The 18441-nt window shown below is 50.0% G+C and overlaps 1 protein-coding gene across 1 annotated transcript in view; it reads left to right on the top strand.

Annotated features, from left to right (window-relative positions):
• The first annotated feature begins 7349 nt into the window (after positions 1–7349).
• mgat1b (alpha-1,3-mannosyl-glycoprotein 2-beta-N-acetylglucosaminyltransferase b) overlaps positions 7350–18441 on the top strand; it is a 56021-nt gene continuing 44929 nt past the window's right edge. Inside the window, 1 exon segment of the mRNA XM_078416315.1 lies at positions 7350–8108. The gene's annotated coding sequence lies outside the window, so the exon portion shown is untranslated.

The raw sequence follows: 18441 nt of genomic DNA, 5'->3' as shown, positions 1-18441 counted from the left end.
GAGAAAAATACATTCTGGCCTTCCATCACAGTGAGGAGGTGACTGGAGGAGACTCACTGTGATGGATGTTTCTTTTTGTTTGGTGTTAGTATATGATTGTATGTGCTATTGCATTTTTATTGATTATTCTTATTGGTCTTATTGTTGAACTGTGGGTAATGTTTCATTTCACTACACATTTATGTGTAGGTGACAAATAAACGACTATTGACTATTGACTATTGATCCGTTCATTTCAACGCGTTAACTGCGTCACTTCTTGGTGTCGCCACTATATGGCAGCCACGTCACGTGGTGCGACCACAGACCAGCTGTAACTTTGAGAATTAACTTTGACAATTGCAGAAACAGCGGGAATCTGATTTAATAAGTGACTTTTGTCATCTGTTACCACACCTGCGGCCCAAACCACATGCATGGCTTAAAATGTGGAATAAAAGCATAAATTGCCCCAAATACTCAGCAGGTCAGGCAACATCTTCAAGGTGAAACAGACTTTACATTTCAGGTCTAATACGGACGATGAATGGTGTTTCCATTTGGATTTTCAGGATGTGTTTTTTTTACTTTATCCAGTTGATTGGGTGATTGGAATGTGAGACTGAGCATAAACTGCCAACAAAAAACAGAAAACATTGTCGGCATTCAGCAGGTTGGGCAGTATAGTATGGGCACAGCACTATGGGGTTTAAATATAACACTATGTCCACAGCGCTATGGGTCACAGACTGCTCAGGAAAATTCACATTTACCAAGGGTGACCATCCCTGTGGGGTGCTGGGGGAATGAGATGCTGACGTTCAGATGAATTGTTAAACTCCAGTGACATCCGCTCCATTGGGTGGACTTAGTTTCGTGTAGGTTAGTTGATTTCAGAGGTGCAGCTCGGAAACAGGCCCTTCAGCCCACCTAGTCCGTGCCGAACCATCAACACTATGACCATTACCATCAACACTATCGTAAACAATGGGGACATTTTAAATTTCTTAACGGAGCCAATTAACCTACCAATCTGCACGTCTTTGAAATGTGGATGGAAACCAGATCACCTGGAGGAAGCCCATGCAGTCACCCGGAGAACGTACAAACTCTGTGCAGACAGTACCCGTAGTCAGGATTGAACCCTGACTCTGTATATCTAAAGTTTAAAAGACACTTGGACAGGAATATGGATAGGAAAAGTTTAGAGGGTCGTGGGCCAAATGTGGGGCAGGTAGGACTAGTATAGACGGGGCCTGTTGGTTGAGATGGGCAAGTTGGACCGTTGGGCCCGTTTCCACACTGTATGACTTAATTGGTGCATCAGGCTTGACTTGGTGTAAGGAATATTTGAATAATTGAATAGGCAGCATCACCAGAGAACTTCAATAGGTGACATTTCGGATTGTGTCGGAAACGTCGCCTATCCATGTTCTCCAGAGATGCTGCCTGATGAGCGTTTGACTGCACTGGGTCTGTGCTCGCTGGAGTTTAGAAGAATGCGGGGGGGGGGGGGGGGGGGGACCTCTCAAAACGTACTAAATAATGAAAGGCTTGGATATAGTGGAGATGATGTTTCCACCAGTGGGAATGTCTCGGTCTAGAGGTCATAGCCTCAGAATTAAAGAATGTTCTTTTAGGAAGGAGATGAGGTGGATTTTTGTTTTGCCAGAGGGTAGTGAGTCTGTGGAATTCTTTGCCACAGTGCTGTGGAGGCCATCAGTGGATATTTCTAAGGCAGAAACAGTTAGATTCTTGATTATTTCGGGTATCAGAGGTTATCATATCATATCATATCATATATCTACAGACGGAAACAGGCCTTTTCGGCCCTCCAAGTCCGTGCCGCCCAGCGATCCCCGTACATTAACACTATCCTACACCCACTAGGGACAATTTTTACATTTACCCAGCCAATTAACCTACATACCTGTACGTCTTTGGAGTGTGGGAGGAAACCGAAGATCTCGGAGAAAACCCACGCAGGTCACGGGGAGAACGTACAAACTCCTTACAGTGCAGCACCCGTAGTCAGGATCGAACCTGTGTCTCCGGCGCTGCATTCGCTGTAAAGCAGCAACTCTACCGCTGCGCTACCGTGCAGGAGGTATGGGGAGAAGGCAGGAGAATGGGGTTAGGAGGGAGAGATAGATCAGCCATGATTGAATGGCGGAGTACACGATGGGCCGAATGTCCTAATTCTGCTCCTATCGCTTGTGACCCGCTGAGTTACTCCAGCACTTTGTGTCCTTTTGAACATAATATTCAGAGTGCATAAGAGTGCAGCCTCACCAGTGAGTTGGACAAAGTGAGTGCTGTGGTCTTTGCAGATGGGACACTGAAACATGTGAAGCTCCCACTGTCAGTCCAGGCGTAGGTTGGGTGACCAAGTCAAGGGCTCCCAGGAGATTTTTAATGAATGAACACGTTTAAACACGGCTGTTTTTCTATCCCTTTTCACTGAACAGAATGATTTAGAAATAAACACAACTGCTTTGTTGAATGGCACTGTGGATAAATTCCTGGAACTTCACTTCTGTAACTTATGTTCATCCCCATGACCAAAGCTTCAAAGAGTTGCCAATCTTTGAAGCCGGGATGAGGCTGGGGGAGCGGGGACCCTTGTCACGTGCGGAGGGCGGGACAATGAGAGCGCCCTGAGTTATGTCACTCTGCTGTCATGTGCCGTGGGGGAAGGGGTATGTGGGCGGAGGCGGGTTGAATGGAATCTGGTGTCACGTGTCGGGGGCGGGAGAATGGAGATCTGGTGTCACGTGTCGGGGGCGGGCGAATAAGGTCTGGTGTTACGTGTCGGGGCAGGGAATGGGGTCTGGTGTCACGTGTCGGGGCAGAGAATGGGTCTGGTGTCACGTGTCGGGGGCGGGTGAAATGGGGTCTGGTGTCACTTATCGGGGCGGGGGAATGGGGTCTGGTGTCACGTGTCGGGGGCGGGTGAAATGGGGTCTGGTGTCACGTGTCTGGGCGGGTGAATAGCGATCTGGTGTCACGTGTCGGGGGCGACGGGGCGGAATAGCGGCGCCGGCCAGTGACGTGTGGTTGGGCGCGCGGGCGGGCCGGCGCTGGAGCAGGAAGCGGGGAGAGGGGGTGAGTAACCATGGCGACCGGAGGAGGGGGGAGCGGGAGGGCAACGGCGGGGCCCGTCTCCATGGAGACGCGGCCTGGTCCCAACCTGGAGAGGGAAGAGGGAGGAAAAAGGGGAAGGGCGGGTTATGGGGGAGGGGGTGTTTGGGGAGGAGAAATGAAGGGGAAAATGAGGAGGGGGGGGGTGAGGGGTGGGAGGGGAGGAGGGAGGAGGGGTGGGAAAGGAGGGCAGGCAGAAGAGGAGAGGTTGAGGGGAGGGGGACAAGATGGGATACATAGATAAATAGACAATAGCTGCAGGAGGAGGCCATTCGGCCCTTCGAGCCAGGACCGCCATTCAATGTGGTCATGGCTGATCATCCACAATCAGTGCCCTGTTCCTGCCTTCTCCCCATATCCCTTGGTTCCACGAGCCCCTAGAGCTCTATCTAACTCTCTCTTTAATATATCCAGTGAATCCACAGATTCACAACTCTCTGGGTGAAAAGTTTTTCGTCATCTCAGTTCTAAATGGCCGACCCCTTATTCTTAAACTGTGTGTGGCCCCTGGTTCTGGACTCCCCCAACACCGGGAACATGTTTCCTGCATCTAGCGTGTCCAATCCCTTCATAATTTTATGTGTTTCTATAAGATCCCCGCTCATCCTTCTAAATCCCAGTGAATACAAGCCCTGCAGCTCCATTCTTTCATCATATGACAGTCCCGCCATCCCGGGAATTAACCTCGTGAACCTGCGCTGCACTCCCTCAATAGGAAGACAGCTCGTTCCACGTACCTACCACCCTTTGTGTAAAAAAAGTGACCCCTCATGTTCCTGTGAAATCTTTCCCAACTCTCACCTTAAACCTATGTCCTCTGGTTCTTGATTCCCCGACTCTGAGTAAAGGACTCTGTGCCTCTACCCTAGCTATTCCCCTCATCATCATAAGGTCACCCCTCATCCTCCTGCGCTCCAAGGAATAAAGTCCGACCTGTTCAACCTCTCCCTATTGCTCAGGCCCTCAAGTCCTGGCAACATCTTTGTGAAACTTCTCTGTAATCCTTCCAGTTTAACGACATTTATACATGAATGACACACAACATTCTACAAGAAAGAAGACTGTGCGAAAAATCCTGCAGTGGCATTGAAACTGTTAGTGCCAGTCCCAAACTGTGGTCCCAAATCGCCCCTTCCAGTTTTTAATCGTGTGATTTTTCTATTAACACAAGTTTGCTAGGAATGCAACTATTACATTACAGCAGGAATGTATATTTTAATTTAGTTTGTTAATATAAACTGCAGATTCTGTTTCTGATATTGCAGCCATTTCAATTACAATTTTAATGTTCTTTTAAATATTTTTGTGGGTTTTGTTTGAATTATTCATTGGATGTAAATGACACAAAACAGACATCTAAAGAGGGGTCTCGACCCAAAACATCACCCATTCCTTCCATCCGGAGATGCCGCCTGTCCCGCTGAGTTACTTCAGCAATTTGTGTCTATGTTTGGTTTAAAGCAGCATTTGCAGTTCCTTCCTACACACAAACAGACCATTCGGCCCAATCAAGCATTTCATGCTCCAGGCACGCTTCCTCCTCAGTTTAAATCTATCGGCATAACCCCCTTTTTTCTTTTTCCCTTGGGCGGCACAGTGGCCTAGATGGTAGAGCCGCTGCCCCACTGCGCCAGATACCAGGGTTTCCATCCTGACCTCGGGTACTGCCCGTGTGGAGTTTGCATATTCTCCCTGTGACTGCGTGGGTTTCCTCCGGGTGCTCCGGTTTCCTCCCATATCCCAAAGACCTCTGGGTTCGTAGGATTATTGGGTTCGGTAAAAATTGTAAATTGTCCCTAGTGATTAGCCTATTGCTAGTGAACCGGGATCACTGGTTGGCGCGGACCCGGTGGGCCGAAGGGCCTGTTTCTGCTAACCAGCGGATGAGAAAGTGAGGTACCATAGAACTAGTGTGAACGGGTGATCGATGGTCAGCGTGGACCCGGTAGATTGAAGGGACTGTTTCCGTGCTGTATCTCTAAATCTAAATATATTCACTCTATTCTGTTCAACCTGAGGGAGTGGGTCACACATTCCCACTGTTCTTTGGCTAAAAAACGTTCTTTAGTTTATTTTAAGAGATACAGCGCAGAAACAGGCCCTTTGGCCCACCGTGTCCGTGCTGACCAGCGATACCTGTGTATTAGCGCTCTCCTATGCATGAGGGACAATTTCCAATTTTGCCAAAGCCAATTTTAGCCGGCAAACCTGTCCGTCTTTGGAGTGCGGGAAGGAAACCGGAGCACCCGGAGAAAACCCACGCGGTCACGGGGAGAACGTACAAACTCCGTGCAGACAGCACCAGTGGTCAGGATCGAACCCGGGTCTCTGGTGCTGTGAGGCAGTGACTCTACCGATGGAACTCTCTGCCGCCCCCGAAAAAGCCTTCTAAATTCCCAATTGGGTTTCTGGCAGAGTATCATGCATTGACATCCTTTGATACATTCCTCAGAAATGGAAATGCACATTAAAATATCCTTTGACCATTTTAAAGACTTTTATCAAGACGTGCGGGTTTGTCGGTGTATTGGCCCTCTGTAGGTTGCCCCTCGGGGAGAGAGAGTAGGTGGGAAAGTGGGATAACAGAACCAGTGTGTGAATAGAAACATAGAAAATTGGTGCAGGAGTAGGCCATTCGGCCCTTCGAGCCTGCACCGCCATTCAATATGATCATGGCTGATCATCCAACTCAGTATTCCGTACCTGCCTTCTCTCCATACCCCCTGATCCCTTTAGCCACAAGGGCCACATCTAACTCCCTCTTAAATATGGCCAATGAACTGGCCTCAACTACCTTCTGTGGCAGAGAATTCCACAGATTCACCACTCTCTGTGTGAAAAAAAACGTTCTCATCTCGGTCCTAAAGGACTTCCCCCTTATCCTTAAACTGTGACCCCTTGTTCTGGACTTCCCCAACATCGGGAACAATCTTCCTGCATCTAGCCTGTCCAACCCCTTAAGAATTTTGTAAGTTTCTATAAGATCCCCCCTCAGTCTTCTAAATTCCTGCGAGTACAAGCCGAGTCTATCCAGTCTTTCTTCATATGAAAGTACTGCCATCCCAGGGATCAATCTGGTGAACCTTCTCTGTACTCCCTCTATGGCAAGAATGTCTTTCCTCTGATTAGGGTAAGCATGGGCTCTGTGGGCCGAATGGTCTGTTTCCACGCCGTATCCCGAAACTAGGCGGCTCAGTGGCGCAGCGGTAGAGTTGCTGCCTCACAGCGCCGGAGACCCGGGTTCAATCCTGACTTCGGGTGCTGTCTGCACGGAGTTTGTATGTTCTCCCCGTGAACGTGTGGGTTTTCTCCGGTTTCCCTGCAATCCCCAAAGACACACAGGTTTGTCGGCTAATTGGCTTGGTGTAAATGTGAAACTGCCCCTGGTGTGTGTGTGTGTGAGGGACAGTGTGGATACCACTGGTTGGTGGGCTGAAGGGCCTGTTTCCGCGCTGTGTCTCTGAAACTAAACTAAACTAACCACAAGCTCTCCTCTCCCATCACCTGCAGCCAGTTCGGGGGGGAGCAGAAAGTTGACTTGTTGCTTTGTTTCTTTCAGCTCCGCGTCGTGTGCCTCCGAGTCCACGCAAGGAAGGGCGTGTGAGCCGAAGAAAGGGTCTGCAAAGATAGTCCCCTGTGTAGAAGGTGGCTGCTTCTGCCTCGCTCACAACATCACCCACTGTTTAAAGTGAGCAGCACGGGTCCTGAGAGAGAAGAGGGGAGAGAGTGGGAAGAGAGAGAGGGGGGGGGGGGAAGAGAGAGAGAGAGGGGGTCAAGAGAGGGGTAGAGTGGGGAGGGGGGTAGAGAGAGAGGGGGGTAGAGAGAGAGGGGGGTAGAGAGAGAGGGGGTGGAGAGAGGAGGTAGAGAGAGGGGGTAGAGAGAGGGGGTAGAGAGAGGGGGAGGAGAGAGAGAAGGGGGTAGAGAGAGAGAAAGAAAGGGGGTAGAGAGAGGGGGGTAGAGCGAGAAAGAAAGAGGGAAGAGAGAGAGGGGGCGTAGAGAGAGGGGGTAGAGAGAGAGAGGTGGCATAGAGAGAGAGAGAGAGAGTGGGTAGAGAAAGGGGGGAGAGAGAGGGGGGTAGAGAGAGAAAGAAAGGGGGGGAGAGGGGGGGAGAGAGATAGAGAGAAGAGGGAGAGGGGGGAGAGAGATAGAGAGAAGAGGGAGGGAGAAGGGAGAGAGAGAGAGGGGGAGGAAGACAGAGGGGGAAGAGAGATTGAGAGGAGGGGGGGGGAGGGTAGAAGAGAGGATCGGAAACGGTCTCTGTTTCACTCGACCACCCCGACTGCAGAGTGGGAGCAGCACCTGGAGTGATGGTTGAGAACTGACCTCCCAGCGTTGTGGAGGCTGGATTGTACAGGACAGGCTGTGTGTGGAGGGAGAGAGAGAGAGAAAGGATCAGCCAACTCTGCGTGGATGTAACAGCTCGACAGTTCAGTTAAACCCTCCTCCTGTGGAAAAGGGAACTCCTCTTGGTGTGTGTGTGTGTGTGTGTTTAAAGGTCCCAGAGGGGAAGCCACACACCACACCACAGGCAGACTGGGGGGGGGGGGGTCTTTTTTCTGTTTGTTTGTTTGTTTGTTTCTCTGGTCTTTTTCTGTTCTTGAAGACAAGCCAGCGCTGGGAAGAGGCTGGACCAGGCAGCGAGCAATCCCACAGCAAGGGATTGATTGCCTTCCCGGGGAGGGACCGCGCCCGGAGTGACACATTTCCTCTCTGTCGGGCTTGAGTGGAGAAGCGAGAAGCTGCCAGCACAGAGAGCACACACAGTGCACACAGAGCACACAGTGCACAGAGAGCACACAGAGCGCACAGAGGCAGCCCCGGGACGCGCTGGCACCGGAGGACAAGAGTTGGGGACAGTCAGCGTCCAGGGCTGCGGATCGGATCGGCTCAGTCAGAGTAACACGGCGCCGGGGCTGCCCTGTTTCACAGCCCGGTGAAAACCTCTCCGACCGTAACATGAGCGGATAGGATCCCAGTCGCTCTTCCCGGTAAGGGCCACTTCTGTAAAAAATTGTCACTCGTGCTGTGTGTGTGCGCGTCTGCTGGAAGTGTTCTGGGGGGGAAACTGAACTGTGTAATGTGGTCCTAAAGAGTCTCACACTTCACAGGCATTGCAGAATTGCGATGTGAAAGAGTGCATGTGTGTGTGAGAGACAGTGAGTGAGTGATTGAGTGTGTGAGAGACAGTGAATGTGTGTGAGAGTGTGAGTGAGTGAGAGACAGTGAATGTGTGAGTGAGTGATTGAGTGAGTGTGAGAGACAGCGAATGTGTGTGAGTGAGTGTGTAAGACAGTGAATGTGTGTGACTGTGAGTGCTTGTGAGACAGTGAATGTGTGAGAGTATGTGTGCATGTGCGACTGAATGTGTGTGAGTGAGTGTGTGTGAGGGTGTGTGAGTGAGTGTAAGACAGTGAATGTGTGTGACAGTGAGAGTGTGTGAGTGTGCTTGTGAGACAGTGAATGTGTGTGACAGTGTGTGAGTGAGTGTGTATGACAGTGAGAGTGAGTGAGTGAGTGTGCTTGTGAGACAGTGAATGTGTGTGAGAGTGTGCGTGTGAGACAGTGAGTGTGTGTGAGAGGGTGTGTGAGTGAGTGTGTAAGACAGTGAATTTGTGTGAGTGTGAGTGTGCTTGTGAGACAGTGAATGTGTGTGAGAGTGTGTGTGTGCGCGTGTGTGACAGTGAATGTGTGTGAGAGTGTGTGTGCGTGTGAGACAGTGAATGTGTGTGAGTGAGTGTGTGTGAGAGGGTGTGTGAGTGAGTGTGTAAGACAGTGAATGTGTGTGACAGTGTGAGTGAGTGTGCTTGTGAGACAGTGAATGTGTGTGACAGTGTGTGAGTGTGTGAGAGGGTGTGTAAGACAGTGAATGTGTATGACAGTGAGAGAGTGAGTGTGCTTGTTAGACAGTGAATGTGTGTGAGAGTGTGTGTGCGTGTGAGACAGTGAATGTGTGTGAGTGAGTGTGTGTGAGAGGGTGTGTGAGTGAGTGTAAGACAGTGAATGTGTGTGACAGTGAGAGTGTGTGAGTGTGCTTGTGAGACAGTGAATGTGTGTGACAGTGTGTGTGAGTGTGTATGACAGTGAGAGTGAGTGAGTGTGCTTGTGAGACAGTGAATGTGTGTGAGAGTGTGTGTGCGTGTGAGACAGTGAGTGTGTGTGAGAGGGTGTGTGAGTGAGTGTGTAAGACAGTGAATTTGTGTGAGTGTGCTTGTGAGACAGTGAATGTGTGTGAGAGTGTGTGTGTGTGCGCGTGTGTGACAGTGAATGTGTGTGAGAGTGTGTGCGTGTGAGACAGTGAATGTGTGTGAGTGAGTGTGTGTGAGAGGGTGTGTGAGTGAGTGTGTAAGACAGTGAATGTGTGTGACAGTGTGAGTGAGTGTGCTTGTGAGACAGTGAATGTGTGTGACAGTGTGTGAGTGTGTGTGAGAGGGTGTGTAAGACAGTGAATGTGTATGACAGTGAGAGAGTGAGTGTGCTTGTTAGACAGTGAATGTGTGTGAGAGTGTGTGTGCGTGTGAGACAGTGAATGTGTGTGAGTGAGTGTGTGTGAGAGGGTGTGTGAGTGAGTGTGTAAGACAGTGAATGTGTGTGACTGTGTGAGTGTGCTTGTGAGACAGTGAATGTGTGTGACAGTGTGTGTGTGAGACTGTGAGAGAATGAATATGTGTGTGTGAAAGTGAGTGTGTGTGTGAGAGACTGAGTGTGTGTGAGTGAGACTGAGTGTGTGTGTGAGACTGAGTGTGTGTGAGACTGTGTGTGTGTGAGTGAGACTGAGTGTGTGTGAGAGACTGAGTGTGTGTGAGTGTGACATGTATGGGTAACAAGCAAACCTGATTTTTTTAAATGTTGAAAATCTCTTTTTAACTAGAATGACCTCAATGCTCAATGTTCTTGTGTTTTATGGGTGTGAATCTGTGTCCGATTTGTTACATTGAGAACCCTTTTAACCTGTTGGTTGCTTCAGAGCTGTTAGGAAATTCCATTTTCTTTGGCCCTCTCTGTGCCAACCTGGAGTACTGAGGGAGAGAGAGAGAGAGAGAGCCAGGTTTAGCCAAGGGATTGGCCTTGCAAGTTTATGGGAGCTTTTATTTTTCTTCTCTAAAACCCCTCTCGAATTTCAGTGAGAAGGTTGTGAATCTTTGTGTTGCTTTCAATAGTTGGCAGCTTGTTTTCTCTGCAACAGGAAATAACAGTCTTCCCTCATCTGCTCAGTTCAATTTCCTGGAAACATTGCTGCTGAATGACCTATCCACAACCATCCATTTTAAACACCCCACCCCTCCCAGCACACCCCTCCCCCCCCCCCCCCCCCCCCCTTGGCTAAAAAACTAGTGTGGTCAAAATCTCACCTTCAAAAACACCAAACAAGTAAGACAGTAAGATGGTCACAAAATTTGGAGTAACTCAGCTGGTCAGGCAGCATCTCTGGAGAAACGGAAGAGGTGGCGTTTTAGGTCGTAAGTTCCTAAGTGATAGGAGCAGAATCAGGCCATTCGGCCCATCGAGCCTACTCTGCCACTCAATCATGGCTGAACAATAGACAACAGGTGCAGGAGGAGGCCATTCGGCCCTTCGAGCCAGCACCGCCATTCAATGTGATCATGGCTGATCATTCTCAATCAGTACTCTGTTCCTGCCTTCTCCCCATACCCCCTGACTCCGCTATCCTTAAGAGCTCTATCTAGCTCTCTCTTGAATGCATTCAGAGAATTGGCATCCACTGCCTTCTGAGACAGAGAATTCCACAGATTCACAACTCTCTGACTGAAAAAGTTTTTCCTCATCTCAGTTCTAAATAATAATAATATTCATTTATTGTCATTGCAACGAGTACAACGAAATTTAAAAAATAGCCAATCCTGACGGTGCGTACAAACATATATGCAATAAATGCAAAAACAAATAAATACATAAATACAATTAAATACAATTATATTAAGTACAAGATTTTTTAACGGTGTTGCCTAGTGCAAAGGTAGTGTTCAGTTCTCGTATGGCCCTGGGGTAAAAACTGTTCTTAAGTCTGTTTGTTCGACCTGAAACGTCGACCAGAGGGCAGATGAACAAACAGACGGTGGCCGGGGTGGGATGGATCTTTTATTATTTTGCCTGCTCTACTGAGGCAGCGTAGGCTGAACAGGTGCTCCAGGGAGGGCAGTGAGCAGCCGATGATCTTCTGGGCCGTCGTGATGACCCTCTGAAGGGCCTTCCTGTCCTTTTCTGAGCAGCTGGCATACCATGTGGTTATACAGTATGCCAGCACACTCTCGATGGAGCAGCGATAGAAGGACAACATGAGCTTCTCCTGCAGGTTGGATTTCCTGAGGATCCTCAGGAAGTGGAGTCTCTGCTGTGCCTTCTTTACTGTGGTGATGGTGTTGGTAGACCAGGTGAGATCCTCTGCGATGTGCGTACCCAGGAACCTGAAAGCTGGTACCCTTTCCACACAGACCCCATTGATGTAGAGTGGGTCGTAATCTCCACTGGTTTTTCTAAAGTCAATTATAAGTTCCTTTGTTTTGGAGGAGTTCAGGACCAGATTGTTCACTGAACACCATGCTGCCAGCCTTTGGATTTCATCCCTATAGGCTGTCTCATCTCCTTCTGAGATGAGTCCAACCACAGTCGTGTCATCCGCGAACTTGATGATGGTGTTGGTGGGATGGGTGGGGGCGCAGTCGTGAGTGTAGAGGGAGTAAAGGATGGGGCTCAACACACAGCCCTGTGGTGAGCCGGTGCTCAGTGTAATGGTGGAGGAGAGGTGAGGGCCTATTTTGACGGTCTGGGGGCGGTTGGTCAGGAAGTCCTTGATCCATTGGCAGATGGTTTGGGAAAATCCAAGGTCGGAAAGTTTGGTGACCAGTCTGCTCGGGATGACCGTGTTAAAGGCAGAGCTGAAGTCGAGGAAGAGCATCCTCACATAGCTCCCCTGGTGTTCAAGGTGGGTCAGTGCAGTGTGAAGAGCAGTGTCGATGGCATCCCCTGTAGACCTATTTGCTCTGTAGGCAAACTGGTGTGGGTCGAAGGTGGGTGGGAGGCTGGCTTTGATGTGCTGCAGGACCAGTCTCTCGAAGCACTTTGTGATGACCGGTGTGAGTGCTACCGGACGGTAGTCGTTAAGACCGCTGATGACAGACTTTTTCGGCAGTGGGATGATTATGGCGGACTTCAGGCAGGGAGGGATGGTGGATTTTAAAAGGGACAGGTTGAAGATTTTTGTGAAGACCTCAGATAATTGGTCTGCACATTCCCTCAGCACTCTGCCCGTCACACCATCGGGGCCTGCAGCTTTCCTGGGATTCACTGCTCTGAGCACGCGCTTAACATCATACTCCTGCACAGTGAAGGTGTTGCTGTCAGGTGCTGGAGAGGGTGTAATGTCTGCCACTGTAGCTTTCACCTCGAAACGAGCAAAGAAACAGTTAAGTTCCTCAGCCAGCGAGGCGTCGCCGTCGGCAGTCGTGCGGTTGCTGGTCTTGTAGTTGGTGATGTGCTGGATGCCTTGCCATACCCGCCGTGGGTCATTGTTGGAAAAGTGGTCCTCAATCTTCCTCTTGTAGGACGCTTTGGCATCCTTGATGCCTCTCTTCAGGTTGGTTCTAGCAGCACTGTATAGAGCTCTATCACTAGACCTGAAGGCGGTGTTACGGTCCTTGAGGAGAGACCTGACATCCTTTGTCATCCAGGGTTTTTGATTGGGGTACAACCGGATGCGTTTGTCGACGGTGACGTTGTCAACACAGTTTTGGATGTAGCAAAGTACAGTTGATGTGTACTCCTCCAAGTCCTGATCCTCAAAAATATCCCAGTTGGTCCTTTCGAAGCAATCCTGCAGCTGCGAGGAAGCTCCTTCAGGCCATGTCTTGACCTACCCCTTATTGACCTACCCCTTATTCTTAAACTGTGGCCCCTTGTTCTGGACTCCCCCAAAATTGGGAACATGTTTCCTGCCTCTAACATGTCCAACCCCTTAATAATCTTATACGTTTCGATAAGATCTCCTCTCATCCTTCTAAATTCCAGAGTATACAAGCCTAGTCGCTCCACTCTTTCAACATACGACAGTCCCGCCATTCCGGGAATTAACCTGGTATCTCTCCCTCTCAACCACATTCTCCTGCCTTCTCCCCATAACCCTTGACACCCAAGAATCTATCTATGTCTGCCTTAAAAATATCCATTGACTTGGCCTCCATAGACTTCTTGAGTCTGAAGAAGGGTCTCTACCCAAATACGTCACATACTCCTTTTCTCCAGAGATGCTGCCTGACCTGCGGTGTTACTCCAGCACCTTGTGTCTTGTTTTTTGTAAACCAGCATCTGCAGTTCCTTGTTTCTATTGAACTCTGCTTCTGAAGTTTCATTCAGGGGAGATGCAACTTGACCTGGGTGTCGAGGTGCACCAGTCATTGAAAGCAGGCATGCAGGTGCAGCAGGCAGTGAAGAAAGCGAATGGTATGTTAGCATTCATAGCAAGAGGATTTGAGTATAGGAGCAGGGAGGTTCTGCTGCAGATGTACAGGGCATTGGTGAGACTGCACCTGGAGTATTGTGTACAGTTTTGGTCTCCTAATCTGAGGAAAGACATTCTAGCCTTAGAGGGAGTACAGAGAAGGTTCACCAGATTGATCCCTGGGATGGCAGGACTTTCATATGAGGAAAGACTGGATAGACTCGGCTTGTACTCGCTGGAATTTAGAAGACTGAGGGGGGTTCTTATTGAAACATATAAAATTCTTAAGGGGTTGGACAGGCTAGATGCAGGAAGATTGTTCCCAATGTTGGGGAAGTCCAGAACCAGGGGTCACAGCTTAAGATAAGAGGGAAGTCTTTTAGGACCGAGATGAGAAAACATTTCTTCACACAGAGTGGTGAGTCTGTGGAATTCTCTGCCACAGAAGGTAGTTGAGGCCAGTTCATTGGCTATATTTAAGAGGGAGTTAGATGTGGCCCTTGTGGCTAAAGGGATCAGGGGGTATGGAGAGAAGGCAGGTACAGGATACTGAGTTGGAAGATCAGCCATGATCATATTGAATGGCGGTGCAGGCTCGAAGGGCCGAATGGCCTCCTCCTGCACCTATTTTCTATGTTTCTATGCCTTTCTACCCCTAAGCCGTTTGCTCTCTCTGCTGGCCTTGGTATCTTTGTTGTCACGTGCACCGGGCTCTTCTAGTTCCCCAGCTGTTAAGAGGAGATTCGCCAGGATGTTTCCTAAAGAGGGCGGTCACGGTGGCGCAGCGGTAGAGTTGCTGCCTTACAGCGAATGCAGCGCCGGAGACCCGGGTTCAATCCCGACTACGGGTGCTGTCCGTACGGAGTTTGTACGTTCTCCCCGTGACCTGCGTGGGTTTTCTCCGAGATCTTCCGTTTCCTCCCACACTCCAAAGACTTGCAGGTTTGTAGGTTAATTGGCTTGGTAAATGTAAAAATTGCCCCTAGTGTGTGTAGGATAGTGTTACTGTGCGGGGATCGCTGGTCGGCGCGGACCCGGTGGGCCGAAGGGCCTGTTTCCGCCTTGTATCTCTAAACTAAACTAAACTTGTGGCCTTGAGTTAAAGGCTGGATAGGCTGGGTCTGTATTCTTTGGAGCCCTGGGCACTGAGGGTCGTCCTCATTGAGGTTTGTGTTAGTTTACTTTACAAACCTCTTCAGACTGAAGATGGAATACCTCAGAGTCTGAAGAAGGGGCTCGACCCGAAACGTCACCCATTCCTTCTATCCAGAGATGCTGCCTGACCTGCTGAGTTACTCCAGCACTCTGTGCCTATCTTCGGTTTAAACCAGCAGCTGCAGTTCCGTCCTACAGCGTTTGAAGCAGGCAGTGGCTGGGGGGAGGGGGGGGGCTCAGTGTGCAGAGGGGAAGTGAGTTTTTTTATTTATCCGGATGGCTGACTTTCTGCTGGGAGAAACTTTGCGTGAGTGTGGCCAGCTCCTCCCGGTCTGGACCAGTCAGAACCGGATGCCCTGCTCCTGATCCTTCAGTTTAGTTTAAAGATACAGCGTGGACACAGGCCCTTCGGCCCACCGAGTCCATGCCGGCCAGCAATCACCCTGTACACTAGTTCTACATTCTCCCACTTTCTCATCCATTCCCTACACCCGAGACGTCACCCACCCACGTTCTCCATAGATGCTGCCCGACCTGCTGAGTTACTCCAGCACATTGTGTCTTTTTTGGGCGGCACGGTGGATAAGCGGTAGTGTTGCTGCCTTACAGCGAATGCAGCGCCGGAGACTCAGGTTCGATCCTGACTACGGGCGCCGTCTGTACGGAGTTTGTACGTTCTCCCCGTGACCTACGTGGGTTTTCTCCGAGATCTTCGGTTTCCTCCCACACTCCAAAGACGTACAGGTATGTAGGTTAATTGACTGGGTAAAAAAAAATGTCCCTAGTGCGTGTAGGATAGTGTTAATGTGCGGGGATCGCTGGGCGGCGCGGACTCGGTGGGCCGAAGGGCCTGTTTCCGCGCTGTATCTCTAAATCTAAATTTTTTTTAAAAATCTATTAGTTTTGTTTAGAGATAGTTTAGAAACAGGCCCTTCGGCCCACCGAGGCCACGCCCACCCATGCATTATTTCTATACTACACACTAGGGACAATTAACAGAAGCCAATTGACCTAGAAACCTACACGTCTTTGGAGCGTGGGAGGAAACCAGAGCGCCCGGAGAAAACCCACATGAGGGTGGGAACGGAGAGAACGTGCAAACTCCGTACGGACAGCACCCATAGTCAGGATGGAACCCGGGCCTCTGGCGCTGTGAGGTGGATGAAGTGAACCCTCACAGTCTTTGCCCCAGCGTAGAGGATTCCAAAACTAGAGGGCACAGCATTAAGGAGAGAGGGGAGACCTAGGAGGGAGATCATGGGGCAACTTTGTCACTCGGCGGATAGACTGTGTGGAGTGAGCTGCCAGAGGAAGCAGAGGAAGCAGGTTCAGTGACGTCCAAGAGAGATTTGAATAAATGTTTGCAAAGGGAAGGAAGGGCTGAGGGGGAAGTGGGCCAAACGCAGAAAAATGTCGAGCCCAGAACGACAACTTGGCCGTCGTGGACACGGTGGGGTGACGAGCCTGTTTCCACGCTGCGTCTCTCTGTGGCTCCACACAGCGGAATAAAACCTTGTGCTGCTGCTGACCGGGCAGACGCAATACCACCGCGGCCGTCACGCAAAGATTCATTAAAACTCTGCACAATCTGCCCGTTTCAAACTGAAAAAAATATTAACAGTTGACAGAACGTGGACATGAACTGCCCCCCCAACCACCTCCCGCCCCCCGTGGAGATTTCCAAATCTCCGCTACCTTCTACACATTAAAAGAGAGATTCCTTAACCTCTCCTGAAAGGCTGGGCCCGTGTGTCTGGAAATCTCCAGAGTGCTCCAGGCCCAGCCGAGCCTGTAACCTTGTCCAGGGTTACCTCTAACCCATGGCGTCCAGTGCAAACGAAGCATCCCGGCAGTTATTTTCATGTTCGTAAGAGATAGGAGCAGAATTTTAGGTCATTTGGCCCATCAAGTCTACTCCGCCATTCAATCGTGGCTGATCTATCTCTCCCTCCTAACCCCATTCTCGTGCCTTCTCCCCATAACCCCCGACACCCGTACTAATCAAGAATCGATCTATCTCTGCCTTAAAAATATACATTCACTTGACTTCCGCAGCCTTCTGTGGCAATGAATTCCACAGATTCTCCACACTGACTAAAGAAATTCCTCCTCATCTCCTTCCTCCTCATCTCCTCTTATTCTGAGGCTGTGGCCTCTGGTCGTAGACTCTCCCACTATAAACGTAGAAAATAGGTGCAAGAGGAGGCCATTTGGCCCTTCGAGTCATAGTGATCATGGCTGATCATCCACAATCAGTAACCCGTGCCTGCCTTCTCCCCATATCCCTTGATTCCACTAGCCCCTGGTGCTCGATCTAACTCTCTTTTAAATTGATCCAGTGAATCGGCCTCCACTGCCCTCTGTGGCAGAGAATTCCACAAATTCACAACTCTCTTGGTGAAAATGTTTTTTCTCACCTCAGTTTTAAATGGCCTCCCCTTTATTCTTAGACTGTGTGGCCCCTGGCTCTGGACTCCCCCGACATTGGGAACATTTTTCCTGCACGTAGCTTGTCCAGTCCTTTTATAATTTTATACGTCTCTATAAGATCCCCTCTCATCTTTCTAAACTCCAGTGAATAATGGAAACATCCTCTCCACATCCACTCTATTCATGATGATTTCTGACATGATTTTCACCAGCTTTCTCGCAACAGTTTGTGGATCTGTGAACACGGGACTCTGGACTGCTCCCAGCTTTTCACCGTTTAGCCACTTTCCCCTTTCAATCCCTTTTAGATGTGGCCAAGGCAGCATGAAATGCAGTTGGAGCCTTCCATTGACTCCATCCACACCTCACGCTCCCTCTGCAAGGCCACCAGCATAATCAAGGACCAGTCTCACCCCGGTCTCTCCCTCTTCTCCCCTCTCCCACCAGGCAAGAGGTACAGAAGTGTGAAAACGCACACCTCCAGATTCAGGGACACTTTCTCCCCTAGCTGTTATCAGACGACTGAACCATCCTATCAACAACTAGAGAGCGGTCCTGGCCTCCCGTCTACCTCATTGGAGACCCTCGCACTATCTTTAATCGGTCTTTATCTTGCACTAAATGTTATTCCCTTTACCATGTATCTGTGAACTGCGGACGGCTCGATTGTAATTGTGTGTAGTCTTTCTGCTGACTGGTTGCGCAACAAAAAAGCTTTTCACTGTTCCTCGGTACATGTGACAATAAACTGAACTAAATCAAACCATTCAAAGCCCTCATTTGGCTTCCAGACTGTTCACTTTGGTGTTGGCATGTACGCTGGTGAAGGCCTTCTATTCTTGACCCCACGTACGATGAAAGAATTGTTTCTCGGGGAGAGAGAGAGAGAGAGAGAGAGAGAGAGGCGCGCTCTCCTGGAATGTGACAAATGCCTTCAGTGGGAGGCTTTAGTGGCAGGGCGGACTCTATTGGGACAGAACCGCTGATGCACATCGCTCTGTGCTCCGCGGCTGCTGACCAGCCACGTCGCTGACGATCTGGTCGGGGTGGCGATGGTGGGCGGGCGCCAGGACTGCCGGCATCTGTGTAGGAGCCGCCCAACGCTGTTGCAGCAGAGACTCGGCAGAGTGGGCAGCAAGCTGCCGTCCACACTTGCTGTGGCACCAACTTCAGTGGCGTTTTTTGAGTTTAGATTTAGAGATACAGCGCAGAAACAGACCCTTCGGCCCACCGGGTCCGCGCCGCCCAGCGATCCCCGCACACTAACACTATCCAACACCCAC

Source organism: Rhinoraja longicauda, chromosome 19 (genome assembly GCF_053455715.1).
Source record: "Rhinoraja longicauda isolate Sanriku21f chromosome 19, sRhiLon1.1, whole genome shotgun sequence".
NCBI lineage: Eukaryota > Metazoa > Chordata > Chondrichthyes > Rajiformes > Arhynchobatidae > Rhinoraja > Rhinoraja longicauda.
The sequence above is the reverse complement of the archived record's forward strand: the minus strand, read 5'-3'. Positions and strand labels throughout refer to the sequence as shown.